Raw genomic sequence first — 15,191 nt, forward strand, 5'->3', positions numbered from 1 at the left:
GCTTCCCCAGCCAACATTTGGTCAGGTTTCCAGAGCTCGTTCCTGTCAGTGAGGAACGAAGTGTTCCTCTCCCGCTGGGGCTGGGAGGAGGAACGTGGGGCCCAACACCTTGGAGACAGAAAAACAAACGGCGTCAGTTACTATGTTTTTAACTCAGTTCTGTCTGGAAATCAGGATGCAAGATGCTCAAGATCCAGCTTCAGGGAAGCTCTTAATGCTGAGGAGATTTTTCGAAAGTTCAAAAGAGAAGTCCAGGAGAGCTCAGCCATGAGGAAGGCTGACAAATGGCAACGTGACTTTCTGACTGCCTTCTAGGAGCTAGAGTCCACTCTCCATGCTAAGGACACTTTTTAATTCAAAAAGGATCAAAATTTGGATCAGCTTACCATCACATGATTTTTACCTCACCCCTTTTGTGTTCCCAAATTTGATACAAAAAGTCCTCTGCCTAAAAATTAGTAAAGATGGCCAGCCTCACTGTACTTCTCAGTAGTGCCGAGGAATGAAGGATTTTAGATTTTAGTTCAGTCACATAGAAAGGAAAGAAAAAAGGTGGTAAAAATTTTGAATTTCATTATTGCAACAGTTTTTAGTCTCATCAAAAGAGAAATTGACCAATGTCATTCAAATGGAAAAATCATCTATATCACTCCATCTACCTCCCCCGCCCCCACCCGCCAGCTTTATTTATTCAGATCCATGATGCTGGTTGAATTGCATGGAAGAGAATGTGAAGTGTCACCAACATTTCCCGTCCTAAGTCCTGAAGACAGGAAGCATGGATAGGAACTGCAACACCCAGCATCATCAATCTCTGCTTTCCATTTCTCTTGTTTTTCAGTTCTGATAACCCTCTTTCTTTATTTTTTGAACCTGACAGCTGCCAGGACCTTTTACGATTACAACTGATCTCTGAAACACCACCATCTGTCTGCAGTTGGGTGCCTCTTTAGTATAACTGTGCTCCCAGAAACAGAAAATCCGGACATGTTTAACCCCGCACATTTTTTCAAGTAGGCATTCAGCCTCAGAACTGTATCTGCTGTGGCTCTCTGAGTACAAAATAGATACAATGGTCCTAACTCAGCCCGGCTTGCATGCTCCCTACTTCCTGCTCTCGCCGTTCTTTACCACATTCTTTGCAACTCACAGCCATGTTTGTGTATTTGGTGCAGAACATGTTCAGGCAGCACTAACTCAAAGTCATGGTGCCGTTCGTGGGCTTTATAAAGCAGCAGTTGCAGGGCTAATCAAGGACCATGCATGCACTGCAGCTCAACTTCCTCCCTCAGCTTTTAGGTAAGCACTAGGATCCTGCTTCATGGAAGGGAAACTGTGGCATGGGCCATTTAATCGAATCAATAAATACAGAGCATCCCCTCCAAGATCCAAGACACAGTGTTCACATTCGAAAGAGCTAATAGATACTAACAACAAAGATACTTCTAAATTAACCAGTCCAATGCTAACAAAATTTGAAAAATTGTGTTTTAGCAATTCATTCTTCAACTGGACACAGATAACCAAATGTTAATTGGCAGAGTCATATCAAAGACAACCCCTTCATACCTTAAAATTAACTGTTTGCCTTTGCCAACACCTGGAATCCTACAGCAGGTGTCTTCTTAAGAACTAAAAAGTACATTTCCTGATGTCTTCATTTCACTGTCACAGCATTCCTGTGAAAGGTTGAAAAGAACTGACAAAGTAGAGTACTTTCCCTGAAGCGTGATGCCACAGAGCGCCTCTGAAAAGTGTTTTACAGTCTGCGGGCAACAGGGCTTAGTGTAGGATGGAGCCAGGCCATGCAGCAAGGCTGGTGTGGGGCTGGGTGATAAAATGCTCACAGCTTTAAAAACAGAAAGTATTACACAAGGAGGCAGATGAAAGGATTTGTGAAACAAATTGCTGAATTTTCACAATACTACAGTCTCAAGAAGGGAAATCATCTGACAGACTGAATCACGAATTTCTGCAATGCAAGAATTTATATGAGCATCAGGGTATGAATCATAGCCACAAAATGTTTTAATATCCCTGTAAAAATCAGTCCTGTGAATGCAGCAACACTTCCAAAAGCACTTGTCTGTTTTAGGTACTGATTCATTTAACAATTTGTAAAAATAATTTTTAAAAACCTACCTGAAGTTTCTGGAAGCTAGAAGAAGAAAGGGGGAAAGAAATAAAGTAGTTTCAATCCCCATACAGTAGATGGTTTGCATGCCATTTTGTCTAAGGCAGAAGCATTACCAAAAAGGGAGATTATCATGGTATTTTTCCTGACTATATCACATTAAGCTATAAGATCCACTTATGGCTTTTATTTTTATTAGACATTTTATTTTTGATATACGTATTCAAGGGCACTCCAATTCATAACTAAATACCATCAGTAGAACTCTTCTAAAACTACAAATGATTTTGTCATGAAATTTAAAATGAGTTTCTCTGAAATTCTAGATGATTGTTTAAAATTATTTTTAAAATTCTAGACCAATAATCAAATTACAGTTTCCACTTCAACAACACAGGAGGTTTTCCTCTGCACAGTCAGAAAATCCAAGTGTAACTTGTAGCTGAACCTCCATGACCTCAGTCCCTCTGTATCCAGGGTTCCACATTGCGGAGTCGACCTATGGCCAACTGTGACCTTAGGCTAGTAGCAGCTGTAGTAGTGTTAGTCGTTCAGTTGTGTCCGACTCTTTGTGACCCCATGGACTGTAGCCCACCAGGCTCCCCTGTCTATAGGACTTTCCAGGCCAGAATACTGGAGTGGGTTGCCATTTTCCTCCTCCAGGGGATCTTTCCAACCCGGGGATCGAACCCAGCTATCCCACATTGCAGATGGATTCTTTGCCAGCTGAGCCACAAGGGAGGCTACTCTTCTCCAATACTCCTTGTAGAAAGCATTATATCAACATGAAATCAAGTTGAACCAGATTCATTCATTCTGAGAGGTATGACCACACACGCAGTGAGGAGCTGGACAGTTCTCCTCTGACGTGATGTCTTCATTAATTTCTCTCCCGGTGAGGGCCTATCCTTTATGAGGTCTTTATTGCCACATGGATCCCAAAGTGACCCCTCTGATCACACACACTCATTCTTGGTCAGCAATGGCATCTATACTCATCTGAGAATTCTACCTAGGGATATACAGTTGCTACTATAAGTCTACTCCCAAAAGACTGCGGTGGTTTGTGAGCAGTTCTTGGGTTGTGGGAATATCGCTCCCTGCAGCCCTGCCAACAGTGCTCCCCCAAAATGAGTTCACTCACTCCGTCAGCAGTGGGGAAGGAGGTAAGGATATGGGTGAGCAATGGGATCTCTCCCTTGCAGGGACTGGTTCCTACCCAGTATCTATTCTCTTCTTCTTCACTAAGAAAACCACTGGCTGGGACTGGGATGAGGACAGCAAGGCGCTTGCCTTGAGCACAAAATTAAAAGGGATGCCAAAAAACTTATTAATCTTGATGAATATTTTAATAAGCAATAATGTAAAACATTGTATGGATGTGATAAAGAAGGCTGAGAGCCAAAGAATTGATGCTTTTGAACTGAGGTGTTGGAGAAGACTCTTGAGAGTCCCTTGGACTGCAAGGAGATCCAACCAGTCCATTCTAAAGGAGATCAGTCCTGAGTGTTCATTGGAAGGACTGATGCTGAAGCTCCAGTACTTTGGCCACTTGATGGAAAGAGCGGACTCATTAAAGACCCTGATGCTAGGAAACATTGAAGGCAGGAAGAGAAGGGGACGACAGAGGCCAAGATGGTTGGATGACAACACCAACTCAATGGACGTGAGTTTGAGCAAGCTCCGGGAGTTGGTGAAGGACAGGGAAGCCTGGCGTGCTGCAGTCCATGGGGTCGCAAACAGGTGGACATGAGTGAGCGATTGAACAACAAATGAAAAAACATAAAAATTTTAAATAAAGATTGGATCAGCATGATCAATTTTTTCTTTTGCCTCAGGCTCTAATATGGTACTATAACATTGCATTGAGACATCATTTTCCTTGATTACTGAGGTTTTTGGTAATTCCTTATATTTTATGCTGACAGAGAATGCTTAATTTGCCTCACCTCATTCCTACGCTTGAAAGAAACACTATGGGGTGGTGTGGGGGTGGGGTGGGAGTTGGCAACGTGCCTAGCTAAAAAAATCCACATTTCTCAGCCTCTTTTTGCAGATGGAGTGGCCAACGAGATTTAGGTGGACAAAATGGGGAATATTTTCTGGAAAAGGTATTAAAATGGATCTGGCTCTCTTATCAAAAACATTTTTAAAACCCCCAACAAAGGCAAAACAAAAACTTTGTGAGGTGATGAATGTGTTAATAGTGAGCATCCTTTCACAATGAAAAATGTATATGAAATCGTCACACTGCAACCTTAAATATATTATTAGAACTTCACCTGTTAATTATACCTCAAAAAAACCGCACAAAAAACCTGAAGAAACCAAAACCAAAAAAAACCCTGAAAAAAACAAAGGACCTGACTCAGCTTTGGCACAGGTTCCTCTCCGGCTGGGGGATGTGACCAGCAAGGCTCTGGATGGGGACTTCAAGAATGAACAGTGGTGCGCTAGAGAAAGCGGAGCAGGGGGAGCCTGGGTCCCGGACAGCATCATGAAGCTAACATCTGATGGCTTAGCGGGTAAAGAATCCTCCTGCAACGCAGGAGACACAGAAGTGGGTTTAATCCCTGGGTTGGGAAGAGTCCCTGGAGAAGGAAATGGCAACCCAGTCCAGTATTCTTGCCTGCAGCACCCCATGGACAGAGGAGCCCGGTTACAGTTCAGGGGGTTGCAAAAGAGTCAGACACAACTGAGCACAAAGCGCGCGCACACACACACACACACACACACACACAACAACTGACCCACCTGTCTCAGGACCTGCTTTTCACCTGAAAACAGCAAAGCTCTTGGGTTAAAGCATCTAGTGTGTCTCAGCTAACCGACGCGTGCAGTTCTCAACCCTTGAACCACACAGGGGTTAACCTGTGTTAAAGTCAGCCCTTTGTATCCACGGTCCCTCCACATCTGAGGATTCGACCTGCTGGGGACTCTGCCATACTACAGTACTTACTACTGAAAAACATCCACACACAGTTCAAGTGGACCCACGCAGCTCAAGCCCATGTTGTTACAAGTTCAATTACACTAGGAATACATAGAAAAAAAAAAAAAACAACTAAACAGAACAACTAAACCCAATGAGAAAACCAGTTAGAATAGGTTGTTTTGGGAGGTACCACCACCACCTCAGTCAGATCTCTCTCTTTGCGTCTTTTTAACCAAAACACCAGCGTTTCCATCCAAATGACTCTAGGGTCAGTTTACTATGGGAGGTCCATTTCACTGGTTTTCCAAGTAATTACAGAGGCAAATGTTCAGGGAAAGACGTGGACCAGTAGTATTTCCCCTGGTCGTGAGCAGGATGGCAGCAGACTTGCTTGCTGCGCGCTGACAAGCAGACACGCTGAGTGAGGCCAAGGGTGCCAAGCAAGCCCTGTTTCGGTGCAGACCCGGCGCTGTGCAGACTGGGCCTCACCTCAACTGACTTCAGAGGCTCATCTGTTCTCTCCTTCGCTGAGGCCACATACACCCTTACCAATGGGGTTCAGGAGACGAATTCTGTCCTTCCTTGGATGTTCAGGCATTCACCAGTCAACTGCAGGGAAAATTAACTTAGGTCTAACTCAGTGCAGTTCACCCTTTCAAAAACCAAGGTTTGAGAAGACTTCTCTCACAGTCCCCCACAAGAGGCACGTTTGTATATGAAGATATCCTGGGGCGCACTGACCATTAACTGGCTTCCCTGGTGGCTCAGTGGCAAAGAATTCTCCTGCCAATGCAAGAGATGCAGGTTCGATTCCTGGATTGGGAAGGTCCCCTGGAGAAGGAAATGGCAACCTGCCCCAGTATCCTTGCCTGGAAAGTTCCATGGACAGAGGAGCCTGGCGAGCTACAGTCCATGGGGTAGCAAAGAGTCGGACATGAGTGATTGGACACACACATTTACACTGACCATTAAATCTTAACTATTGAATAATTTTTAAACAAATGAAGCTTTGTCCCATTAGGTACAACAGTAATTCAAACCAAATGAACAAAGTGTTGGCCTGTGACATTTCTTAGAAGACATGTGAAAAATGTATATGAGAATAAATCAGAATGAACAATACAAGTATTAGTTTGTAAATGTACTGTTAACATTATGAGAGTGTGGGAGCTGGGAGGTGTGGGACACCCTGGGAAAGGTAAGTAAAAGCGTTAACTTTTCAATCTCCTCCAACAAAGGAAATAAGAGGAAAAAGCCCACTCTGGCTGGAAAGATGTCAGTGCTTAAACTAAAGGCTCGTATTCCAAGGTCAGAGCCCCCTTTTCAGCAGAAGAAAAGAAAAGAACAGCATCATTTACATTTCTCTCTGCTTGTATGGGTTGTTAAGTAATAAGCCATGTGCCAAAACCCTAATCTGCAGGATCAGCTCTGAAAAGAGGAAAAGAACTCTGCCAAGCATTTATCAACACCTTAAATTGTTTCTTTTCATTCCCAGAACTAAGGCTGTTTTATTAAATTTTTTAAGCCCCAGGTCCACCATTCCCTTCCAAACCTGCAGTCACTGCCTTAGATTTTAAGCCATTGTTCTAAGAAAGAAAGGAAGGGGAAAAAAGGCCAGAGAAGCTCTTAAAGCAAGAAAAGAGTGGAGGCCCCGAGACAGGCGCAGCCTGGCGGGGGTGCAGACCCCACAGCTCCCACTGTGAGCCTTGGCGGGGCTGCTCCTCACCCAGCCTCAGTGCGGGGGAGCAGTACCCGGCACTGCTCGGAGGCATCCTAGGAGGCAGAAGCTGGGCGGCTGCAGCCAAACCACCGCCTGACGCTGGATGCTGGTGGAGGGAGAGGAGGGCAGGACAAGGACGCTGGGCAGTCTGCCCCAGAGGGTCCCGGTGGGGCCTCTCCGGAACCAGAGCCCTGTCTTCATGTTACCCTGCAGACCCTCCTGGAGGGAAAGAAGAGAGGCTCTCTGGGGGTCAGAGGCTGGGAAAACAGGCAAGGGCAGTGGCCCAGGTCTGGACCCAGCAGCGTGCTCGGGGATGCAGGCCAAACGGGCAAGTGAGCGGACCCTGGGAATCACGCTGGAGCACTGGACTGTGAGTCGGGAGTCTGCTCCTCTTCCAGCATGTGTCCCCGGTCAGTGTGTCCCTGGGCGGGTCCTCTGCTCTTCCAGGGCCTCCGTGGCGCCTCCATAAGTGAGGCGGTTACGAAGGAGCTGTTGTGGGGGGAGGACTCTCGCAGCTGCAGTGCCCATGACTCAGTGATTCCCCGTCCCACTCCTCATCCATCCCCCCGGTACTGACTCACACACGGTGTGACTGCTGGCTGTTCTTTCCCGGCCATCCTTTGGATTCAAAGAAAAATAGGAACACAAAGGCAGAACCAGATGTAGGGTCCATCTTCCCTACTTCCCATGTTACTAAAACGGGTGCAGATCCGTAGGGCCTAAGCTTGGCCCCAGGCCCCCCTCTGCCCAAGTAGGCCTTGGCCATGCCCCTCCACTCCGGCAAAACTTGCCGTTTCTGCCAACCCGTGACGGGGGAGGTAGGGGCTGAGATGAGGTGCAGGGAGTTCATGTAAGGAAACACTGCCAAAATCACACAGCCGCCTCAACTTAAGCTTTTCAAATCTCAGAATATTATTTTTCACCCTGTACTGTAAGTTCATGGCAAAAACTTAAAAGCTTTCATGGCATTTTGTTTCAAGTTGAACAAGTGTGCTGGAATGTAGGAAGAAAAGCCATCAACTTCATCGGAGTGAAAGGGAAAGAAAAAGCAACACATTTTTCTAGGGCCCCAGGACTGTTCCCCCGACCCCGTCCCATTACATGATAGTTCTCTGTATCCCACAAAGAGAAACGCAGCTTCTTCTGAGTCCTGGGACACAGCAGAGGGTCAGACATAAAAGCATGGGGTCCCAGAGAAGGCAGTTCTGCCGAGGAATCACAGAGACGGTCCTGAGCTGGAGTGGGACAGTCGGTGCCCACGTGCACGGAGCCTGGCCTCCCACTTAACTCACACCCTGAGCACATCACAGTGGGGGGAACTGAGGTGAAGATGACCCTCAGAAAGCCCGCTCTGGACCCCTCTGGTGCTGAGACCCCAACTCAGTCCCTGCTCCTGCGAGTCTCATGTTCCCAAAAGCGTGGTGGGGACTGTCTACAGCGGCCGGCAGGACTGGTGGGGAGGGGCTGGAGACGCACAAAGGCCTGGGTGCCCACCAGAGCTGCCCAGAGCCACAGGAACCTGAGGGATCAGGAGAGGAAATCACGCACAGAGCTCGTGCCCGTCCACCCCGCTGCCAGCCCACAGCCCCGCCTGCCTAGGCCATCCAGCCTGGGGCCCCCACGCAGGAAGTGGGAAGGCCGAGCCCTGGTTCCCCTGCCAAGCCTGGCTGGGGGTGTCTGTGGGTCACCACAGACACATCATGGCTACTGCCCCCTGGACTCCACCCCCAGGGGCAGGCAGGCTATCAGCTCCTCCGGTGGGCCCAATCATAGCATTTCCCCAAGACAACAGGCTCTGCATCCTGACACAGAGAGATAATCATCTCTGGAACACAGCAAGATCAAAGCTGGAGCCCTGCAGTCTCAGAGTTGTAGTAATCAGACAGACTGCTGATACCCTGGGAAGGGACTTCAGCATCCTCCCATGAGGGAAGCGGGAGTGGATCAAAAGACCTGTGAAGAGGGCGCTTGCTGGGCTTCCTTCTATGAAGGTCACCCCGTCACGGCTTCCACAGCCAGACTTTGCTACAGTTCGTGAGGAGCCCATGCCAACAACAGACTCATGTCATAGCCTGAAAACAGGCAAGGGGAGAAAACTGGACGACTTGAAGACTGAGAGGATATGGGACCAACACACACAGGGTGCGGGGAAGGATGCTACTTATTATTCAGGCACAACTTGGCCATGGTCTTGCTAACAGATAGAGCCACCACTTCCAAACACAACCATCAACACTTGTTCGAGAGATGGGATAAGGACCCCGGCCTCTCAAGGAATGGCTGTGTTCCTCTGCACAGGGCAAGTGACCTACATTCTCATCCAAGTTTTTAAATTATCAAAATGACTTTTCATCTCCCAGATCTAATGCCTGAGCTCTTCTTTGGCTCAAAAAATGTTGCTAAAATCTGCTCCATTATTTCAGAAGAGCCTCAGTTATACATCAACCAACACAGGCTGCATTTTACTGAATTGTTACATAGACAATATTTAGAGTCTGCCCAACCATATGCATTTCAACCAGCAAAATTATAATACACAACACTCAATTTTGTTGTTACTCTAAAGTGTCACCACCATCACCAGGCAAGGAAAACATCTCAGTATGATGAGAAACAGCTGTCAAAGCACTTGCCATTTTTTTCTAGCTCAGGCCAAACTCAAGATGATACAAATGGAGTGGGGTAACTCCCCTGCCTGTGTGCCTTCGCCCTGCCTCAGAGTCCTGAAGACCACGGTGGACCTGAACCCTCTGCCCCGCAAAGTGTGCTCCCTGGACCAGCATCCTCAGCAGCCCTTGGGAGCGTGTTACACCTGAGGAACCTCAGACCCCAGCCAGAAGTGCTGAATCAGAATCCATGTTGACATTCACAGGCGGAAAGTCTAAGATGCGCTGGCCAAGCCCTCTCCCCTCCCACGCCTCACACTCTCCCATCCTACTGGCACATACACTTGGGCTTCAGATCTGAGGTCGGCCTCCACTCCCTGGAGGCCCCTGAAGCTTTCTCCAAGGGGCCCTGTTGTCATGGCAACCTCATTCTGGCTGGCATTCCATCCACCTGGCTGTACCTTGGCCCTGTTGGCCTCCTTTGCTGACCTGTCTGGGATGGCTAGAAATGTGCACGGCATTTTGCCCCCCAAACATGTTTATTCATGAGGAAAAAGATCTATTTTTAGGTGTCAACTGCCAGCCCATCCTGGCTCACCCAGTCCCTCTCCTCCCACTTGCCCAATTAGAAAGAGCATCTTGTTTCCTGGCATGCAATTCCAAGGGCACTGAACACAGGCAGGGGACCTGAGGAGGGCTCCAAGAACAGCTCTAAGTGAATGGAAACAAGATGATTTCTGCTCAAAGCAATTTCCTCGGCACCCACCCTTTCCTCCCACTACGGACCCCATGCTGAAGGGACGCCAAGGCCATGTGGAAGTAACAGAACACCAACATATGCAAGACATAGCTTTTATCCTCAAAATACAGCACAAGGAAGGGAGGGCCAATCAGTTAAGTCTCTTTTTATCCCACCCAAGTTGCAAGTCTGATAGTCTTATCCCAGTTTCCCAGAAGACAGAGAGACGAATCCAAGTTCTTACATGGAGGACTGTGTTACAAGTAAGGAAGGGTGTAAAATTCAAAAGCTTCTGACCGAGCTGTGTTCTCAAATTCTGACTTTTTAGGGGAACCCTGGAAATGACCAGAAACACACAACTGACTTTATCACCTTGCTGTACTACAGGGATGGAAAGTATGTCAAGTCATTTCCCTTTCCTTTGCTCAGAGTAGAAGGCATTAATTTATCACAGCGCCTTTCCCCACTAAGCCCAGAATCTTTTCAACAGACTTCCCCCCACACTCCCGAATTCCTGAGCCAGGATGCACACTTGACCAGGACCCTAGGGGGCTCACATGCACACTGAAGTGTGAGAAACACTGGGGCCAGGTGGACCTGAGGTGAGATGTACTTGCTACTGCTGGTCTGCTGACTTGGGACTCCCAACCTCCACACCCCCACTTCTATTCCTGTTCTTTCAGATAGTTCAAAAACTGGAGGCTTACATACAACAGCTGATCCATTAAATGTTTAAAAATTAGCAGCAAACATTCAAAATTGAAAGACAATGTGAAAATTCAAATTTTTGGCTTTTCTGTCAGGGGAGAAGATCAGTACACTGGCAATATTGGACTTACATTTCCACAAGACAGATCACTGGAGTGGGGTAGTGGCTGTTCTCTTTAGACAGGGCATGCTGCTGCAGCTGCTGCTGCTAAGTCATTTCAGTCGTGTCCGACTCTGTGCGACCCCATAGACGGCAGCCCACTAGGCTCCTCTGTCCCTGGGATTCTCCAGGCAAGAACACTGGAGTGGGTTGCCATTTCCTTCTCCATAGATTCCCCAATTTCCCCCAGTCTCTACCAGTCCATATTGCCTCATGGTACAGCAGCCTGTTTTACTCCTTCAGCTGCCTACCTGACTGTGTGACTATGTTTCCAAAATCAACAAGAACTATTGCCCATGGCGCCTACCTTCACATTGAACTCTCTGTACTAATTCTGAAGGTAAGCCACCCCACCTGCATTGGCAGTTCGCCCTTTTCCGTATTTCCCTTTCTTCATATGATCCCTGTGTTGACACAGTTTCCCCTTCTCCATATGCTTGGGGGAGGGGCACGTGCAGTGTGATTTTCACATGGTTCTTGTTCACGATCCACAGATTGCTGAGGTCTGTGACCACACGCCACGAATCCTGCGTTGTTTGGTGCCCGGCACCATCTCACCAGGAGACACAATCCTGTCTGTAACCTAGTCCAAAGGCTAGCTCTGCCATTCAGTGGCAGTGTGATGACTCTAGGCAAGGCACTCTCTCGCCTGAACTGAGGAGCACTTAACTCAGCACTCCACTGAGTTATTGTGGGAAGTTAACATTTGTATGCACAAGGCTTCATACAGGACTCTGCATACCAAAGCACTTAATAAAAGTGGCTATTCCTCTTCATTATATATAGTTGGTGCTCAACAAAGATTTGCTGACCCAACACCGCTCAGCAGTAAAGAACCGGCCTGCAGGAGACAGGAGACATGGGTTCCAGCCCTGGGTTGGGAAGATCCCCTGAAGTAAGAAATGGCAACCCACTCCAGTATTCTCTGAGAAATCCCATGGACAGAGGAGCCTGGCAGGCTGCAGTACCTGGGATTGCAAAGAGTCGGACACGGCTGAGCGACGAAACACCACCGCCACCACCTCTGACCATCCCACTCCCCAGAGAAAGGTCAGCTTCTGCACCCTCTGCAGTGACACCTAGGGGAGGAAAGGAGGGGCTGCAGCCCCTGGGGGTTGGCGTTGGGACAGGCGGCCCACATCAGGTGCAGAGGATGTGGGCCTGTGGGATGGAGCCCTAAAACCACACGGCCACGCCCAGCACTTTCCGCACCCCCACTCACAGCTTCTACACACACCAGCCAAACATTTTGCTTTTTGAAAAAGTTATTAGCATTTCCATATGTCTGCCTTTGAAGTTAATAAGGTATATTTTAAAATTCCATTCCAACCCACACAAAGCTCTCCCTGCTCTGATCTTCCACTGCACTTGGTGAGGACCACACAGCTCAGCATTTAAGGCTCTCTCCATGTTGTATATAGAGAAACGACGTGGCCTCTAAAGGGATTAGCACACTGTGTGGCAAACAGAAGGTGCTTTTAAAAGTACATACACCTACACATATATCCATACACAACAATTTCCTTGTTTCAGGAAAAACAGACCTTTCTCGGCATTTGTTTTGCACCAGCGAAGTGCTATCACATAGCGAACATAATACACACCATGCCCATCCATAACCACCCCCTTGTGTGCTAAGAGACATGTTTCATGTTAACTGAACTATGAAGTGGAGCCCGTCCAGCTTTCTTTGGTAATGTTTGAGCCATACACTGTAAGATAAATGAAAAGGGACTGAATTGGGTCATGGTCTTGTTTGTTTCCTTAAAAAGGGACTGGCGATGATCTCTGAGTTTGCAACATTCTGTCTGCCAACGCAGCAACACTGATGGAAGAAACATGTGTCCTTCCAAAAGCAATGCAAGCTCCCATGCAAGTTCCTCTTTTCAGTTCTAAAATATCAGTCACAACAGGCCGCAGACCTTGGCCTCAGCCATTCTTTTCAGGAACCACAGTGGCCTCTCACAGCGTGTAGGAGGCAGAGGGGCTGGTGGTCACCAGTGGGAACTGGCTGGGAAGAGAACCGCCCTGGCCATTTTTAGTCTCCTTAAGATGGGGAGGAAACAGAGGTGCCTGGGATCATTCCTGGCACCTGTGGTCATGGCACTTATTCAGACGTCCACTGCTGCGGCTGGTGCTGCTACATAACCAGCCTTGACTCCTAAGTGGCACATTAAAGCCGCTCCCAAATTCACTGTTTTCATAGCAGCCCTGGACAACAAGCTCCTCCTCTGTGGGGCAGACGGTGGTCTTTTTGAAGTGGCTCTCTGGGACTGATTTGGAATAGTCTGCCTGTCTGATCAAACCATGCAGGCCTGGAATGCAGCCGCTACCTTGCTATGGGGACCAGGGAGGATGTCCCACATCCTTGGCCTTCAGCAACAAGGAAGACCCAAGGACTGTGACTTCCCCGTGTCTCTGGTGACGGAACAGTGCTGACCTCTAGCCTCACCAGAGGGAACCACGGAAGCCTTTCTGAGCCCACCTGAGGTGTCAGTGAGGGAAAATGGAATGTTAGCATTAAAAACAAAGGAACGTGGATGGACCTAGAGACTGTCATAGAGAGTGAAGTAAGTCAGACAGAGAAAAACAAACATGGTATCAGTTCAGTTCAGTCACTCAGTTTTGTGTCCGACTCTGAGACTGCATGGACTGCAGCACACCAGGCTTCCCTGTCCATCACCAACTCCTGGAGCTTGCTCAAACTCATGTCCATCAAGTCAGTGATGCCATCGTCCCCTTCTCCTCCTGCCTTCAATCTTTCCCAGAAACAGGGTCTTTTCCAATGAGTCAGTTCTTTGCATCACGTGGTCAAAGGACTGGAGCTTCAGCTTCAGCATCAGTCCTTCCAATGAATATTCAGGACTGATTTCCTTTATGATGGACTGGTTTGATCTCCTTGCAGATCAAACATGGTATAGTAATGCACATATGCGGAATCTAGCAAAATTGTATAGGTGAATCTATATGCAAAGCAGAGAGACACATATGTAGAGAACAAACATGGATACCAAGGGAAGAAAGGACGGTTGGGATAAATCGGGAGATTGGGATTGACATATATACATTATTATGTATTAAGTGGATAACTAATGAGAAACCACAGTATACACAGGGGGAAAGAAAAGAAGATACAATCTGTTTGTAGGACATATACTGAGTTAGCATCAAAAATGCATTACAATATACATTAGGTGCAGACAGATATTGTTTGAGTCCATTTATAGGGGGCACCTAGAATAAAATTCATGGAGACAGAAAATAAACAGTAGATACCAGGGGTGGGGGAGGGAGAGTGTGGACTTAGTGTCTAATGGGGACAGTTTCTGTTTAGGAAGATAAAAAATTTCAGGAGACAAATGATGGTGAGAGTTGCATAACAGTGTGAATGTACTTAGTGCCCCTGAAACGTATAGGTAAATATGGTTAAAATGCTATGTTTTATTTTTTTAATATAAATTTATTTATTTTAATTGGAGGCTAATTACTTTACAATATTACTATGTTTTATATTATGTGACTTCTACCAAATTAAAAAAAAAAAAACATTAAAAAAGAAAAAAAGGACAAGGGAACAGAAAATCCCTGACCTCCCACTGAGAGGAAATACATCTCTTGATTAACTGCTTGAGGTATCGCCAGGGAGTCTGGGCTCCCACGTCCCAGCCACCCATCACCCCCACTTCTCCAGGGAGTCTGGGCTCCCACGTCCCAGCCACCCACCACCCCCACTTCTCCAGGGAGTCTGGGCTCCCACATCCCAGCCACCCACCACCCCCACTTCTCCAGGGAGTCGCGGCCCCCACCTCCGCAGCCACCCACCACCCCAACTTCTCCAGGGAGTCTGGGCTCCCACGTCCCAGCCACCCACCACCCCCACTTCTCCAGGGAGTCGCGGCCCCCACCTCCGCAGCCGTCCACCACCCCCACTTCTCCAGGGAGTCGCGGCCCCCACCTCCACAGCCACCCACCACCCCCACTTCTCCAGGGAGTCGCGGCCCCCACCTCCACAGCCACCCACCACCCCAACTTCTCCAGGGAGTCTGGGCTCCCACGTCCCAGCCACCCACCATCCCCACTTCTCCAGGGAGTCGCGGCCCCCACCTCTGCAGCCATCCATCACCCCCACTTCTCCAGGGAGTCGCGGCCCCCACCTCCCAGCCGTCCACCACCCCCACTTCTCCAGGGA

The 15,191-nt window shown here is 48.0% G+C and overlaps 1 protein-coding gene across 5 annotated transcripts in view; it reads right to left on the reverse strand.

Annotated features, from left to right (window-relative positions):
* Window positions 1–15,191, reverse strand: part of LHFPL2 (LHFPL tetraspan subfamily member 2) — a 174,349-nt gene that overhangs the window by 49,293 nt on the left and 109,865 nt on the right. The window contains exon 1 of one of the 5 annotated variants that reach the window (XM_070796872.1): window positions 1,570–14,643. The exons of the other annotated variants lie outside the window; for them this stretch is intronic. The gene's annotated coding sequence lies outside the window, so the exon portion shown is untranslated. Of the gene's footprint in view, window positions 1–1,569; window positions 14,644–15,191 lie in introns of those variants that run through there. 5 annotated transcript variants of the gene reach the window in all.

This window comes from Bos indicus, chromosome 10, assembly GCF_029378745.1.
Source record: "Bos indicus isolate NIAB-ARS_2022 breed Sahiwal x Tharparkar chromosome 10, NIAB-ARS_B.indTharparkar_mat_pri_1.0, whole genome shotgun sequence".
Taxonomy (NCBI): Eukaryota; Metazoa; Chordata; class Mammalia; order Artiodactyla; family Bovidae; genus Bos; species Bos indicus.